Genomic DNA, 4,128 nt, shown 5'->3' on the forward strand with positions numbered 1-4,128 from the left:
AGTATGTATTGCTTTGGGAAGGAAGGGCGGAAGGAAGGCTATCAAAATGTTCTCTATATCTATTTTTGCCTTTTTTTTTGTTTGAACATTTTATGTAAAATATTTTATGTAAATGTAAGCCAGTAAGAGGAGAGGTTAAAAAACAACAATAGTTCAATAGATTTTTTAGCATACTTTTCAACACCCCCCCCCCAGTATTTCAGAAGTAACCATAATGACTGTATTACATTTATGCAGTACTTTTTTTGTAAAAAAAAAAAAAAAAAAAAAAAAAAAAAAAAAAAAAAAANGGATCCCGTCGAAGCAGGGAGCCCATTAAATGGCTGGTATATGTTTCTACTGTATTCTTCTCTGCCTTTTTTAATTGTAATTTTTAATGGATAGATACTGCTGATTGTTTAAGTTCTCTTTTAATTGGGTCCTATATATAGTCCAGAGTCATATGCAAAGTGAAATGGGCAGCTACATAAAATAAATACATAATCAGAGGGGAGAGGAACCATGGGCGGGAGGAGGGGGGACAGAGAAGGAGGCAGCAGCAGCAACAGAAATGAAGATAAAATAATAGAGTGCTTTTTCCCCAAGGCACTTTCTCTGTCCTCTAACTCAGGGCAGTATCTGACATTGATTAAATATACTTGATTGGCTGGACACAGAATTATCAACTCTGTTATGAAAGATGTGCATTTGAAAAAAAGGGTAGCTTTTCTCCTCCCTGCCCAGCTAGGTGGCAGCATCAAATCAGCTTTGATTAATCTAAAAGCTAAGTTGGGTCAGAATTAATGAATATTTTGAGGGGAAAATATGATAAAAAAATCTCAGGATGGTAAGTAAGAAGAAGAAAAAGGAACAGAAGCCAGTAAAAATGTATTATACGTTATCATTTCCAAAGTACACATCCATGTAATGATCAATAGTTATGCTTGACTCAAAGGAGATTTTATTTTGATTTCCTATCAAAGGATGAGATTGTACAAGTAATCTATATACTACTAAAACTCTTATATCGGTTTGTCTATTTCTAAGTTTCCACTGTGAGAAATGGTGCCTCACAGAGCAACAATTTTTAATTGTGAGCTAATTTACAAAATGCATCTAAAATCTGGAATCACTTATTCCCACGGCATTGAAGTTGACCATTTCAGCCCCACTCCTGCAGTCACACAATCAACATTTCCAGTGCTCACTAACAGTTTCTCACAAGTCAGTGGGGAAGACAGCAAGAAGTCTAAACTTGATTGTGATTGCTGAAACTCCTTGCCGGCTTCACATAAGCAAAGTCAGTGAGGAAGCCAGCAGGAAAAGTAGCAGGCAGACAGGTGGTAGCTTCTGGAGGAGAGAAAAGAAGGTGTGCATGAAGCACAGTGAGGGTTGGGGAGAGTGTACAGGGTTGTGCGAGAGTCAGGGAGGGTACACAAAGGTGCAAGGGTATGCCTGAAAGGTATGGTGAGGATGAACTCAGTGCAAGTCAGGGAGAGTGCACAAGGGTGTACGAGTGACCAGCATGGCACAACCACTGAGGGACTAGGGTAGGATTCATAGATAGGTGAGATTTACTCAAACAACTTGTGAACTTCCCTGCTGGCTCTCCCATTGACACTCTCCCTTCAAGATTCACACAAGCAAAGTCAGTGGGGAAGCCAGCAGGAAATCAGAAATTTCTCCCACTCCTACTGCTGTTTTGTCTGCCTGTCTCTGAAATGATGACACAACTGAAACAATGATCTAATAGTCATAGGTTGTCTAGTGTTATCTCAATATGTTGTGCTTCTAAAAGTGAAGAAAAGCCACTTCACTACAACAGTTCAATATATTTTTTTAATTCTCATTGAAAATGAGCAACAGAAAATTACTAAGTATTCTAACTACATATTATAAATCAGAGTGGATCACTGCATAACTGCTATAAAAAGACAGCAAAATGTCATTTTAAGGGTGGCAAGGGACAGACAATTTGAAGTATGTATTGCTTTGGGAAGGAAGGGCGGAAGGCTATCAAAATGTTCTCTATATCTATTTTTGCCTTTTTTTGTTTGAACGTTTTATGTAAATATTTTATGTAAATGTAAGCCAGTAAGAGGAGAGGTTAAAAAATAATAGTTCAATAGATTTTTTAGCATACTTTTCAACAACCCTCCCCTCCAGTATTTCAGAAGTAACCATAATGACTGTATTACATTTATGCAGTACTTTTTTTGTAAAAAAAAAAAAAAAAAGGTGCCAGAACTCACACACGTCATACAACCTGCTTTGCCTACCCTACAAGGTTTACCTTTGTGGTTGAAAAAAAAAACCTTCAATTTTTAGTGTAACTAAAAGACTAGGATTTTGTTCAAGGTAAGTTAATACTATTAATGTTACCATGTACTGTGTGGCTTTAAATTACAAGAAGGCATTTTATTAATCTTTTGGGACATTTACCATTGGCATGTCCATTTAGTTTAATGAGTGGAAATGTCAGCTTTCTACGTGGAATAATATTGGCCCAATAAAACAAAATTTGGTTGCTTGTAAAAGATTAAATTATTTTTAAGAAGTTGTCAAACAAGGTGGAAAAAATTACATTTGGAGTTTAATATGGATATTAAATTAAAGTTGAAACTTTATCAGTGAACAGATTACTTTTAATTTATCTTTAAGTTAAACCCAATTTAATAAATAGATCTGATTAAACCTCATACTTTACATCTGACCAATACATAATTAATATATATTATTATTAATAATAATACCTCCAAGACATTGGCTTTATTCTTATTCTTCCCCTCTGCAGTTTGAATATAAAGTATAAAAGACTAAAAAGAGATTTTTGTAGACATTCCAGCCTTTGAACTACCCAAGGAACCAAAACAGCAAAGTTTCGCTGTCGGGCAAGCTTCCACACCAGCCATCTCTCTTTCCTCTTGGTTCGCCTCTTTTTAACCTCACACCCCACCTTCTGTAAGCGAAGGCAAAAGGCTTACTCACCCTCTCGTGAAAGATGGCCTCCATGTTTATGTGTCTCCCACCGCCACCATCGGCTTCCCCACCACATGGTATGACCCAGCCAATCAAGCCACGTTCTGGCTGTGGTGCTCCGGCACCTCATGGCTCCTCCTAGAGGCAGACAGTGACGGAGGGGACCCCACTGCATCGTACCGCCAGCAGGGCATTTTCAAAAACAAACAAGGATAGAAAGGGAAACAATAGGAAAAGAACACAACTCTGGAAAATCCATTGAAAAAAGGTGCTGGAACTCCGTTCCGGTGCGTTCTATGACAAAAAAAGCCCTGCATTTATGTTCTTGGAGATATAGTGAAACTAATGCTTTATTAAAATATATTGCTCCATTTCAGTGAGAAGCAATGACTTATATTAATTGAATCTCAGCTTTATCTCAATCATGTGGGTGCTGACTTTTGAAAAGAGAAAATGAACATCTAATCAGAAGATTTATTGTTTAGCATTGGAAACACAAATATATGGCTCTGACTATTTAGCAATTTGCATAATTAATTAATACAGATCAACCATGGGTTTAATTCATCAATATACGTGCGTCTGTAATATAGATTTTGTATATTTTTTATTTTTTCTTCTTTTATAATTCTGTATATTTTTCTTTTTTATATATTCAATTAATAAACAATATTTTTCTGAGCTATAATTCCATTTTTCCACTGACACATGAAACCTGTTTAATTTCTTCAGTGATTAACCAATCATATCTGCAATGAAGTGTCACTTTTCTAATTTGACAAATAAACATTTCTTGGAAACTGCTGTTGATAGCTAGAACTCTCCTATCACCCTCAAGTGATAACCTTCTTTTTGCAATTTAAATAAAGCCATTTTTATTGTCCCTGGCTGTTCCTAGACATTGTTTTATTGTTTCTGGCAATTAACTGCAACATCAGGCTATGTTCACCACTAGATGTCAGCACCAGTTTATTTTTCAAATTATCAAAATAGAAAATCGCCTTTAAAATGAAAATCTTAACCATTCAACAATTCCAAACTTATCCAAATTTAGGTTTTATATTCATTTCATTTCATTTCTGTATGTTTTGGTCCTCCATAAAAAGTTTAATTCACTGCTTCCATTAGTAAAAGGATGGGGCAAAAATCCCCCTCCTTCATGTTCGGAGG

Source organism: Protobothrops mucrosquamatus, unplaced genomic scaffold, assembly GCF_001527695.2.
Source record: "Protobothrops mucrosquamatus isolate PMUCROS unplaced genomic scaffold, P.Mucros_1.0 scaffold_210, whole genome shotgun sequence".
Lineage (NCBI taxonomy): Eukaryota > Metazoa > Chordata > Lepidosauria > Squamata > Viperidae > Protobothrops > Protobothrops mucrosquamatus.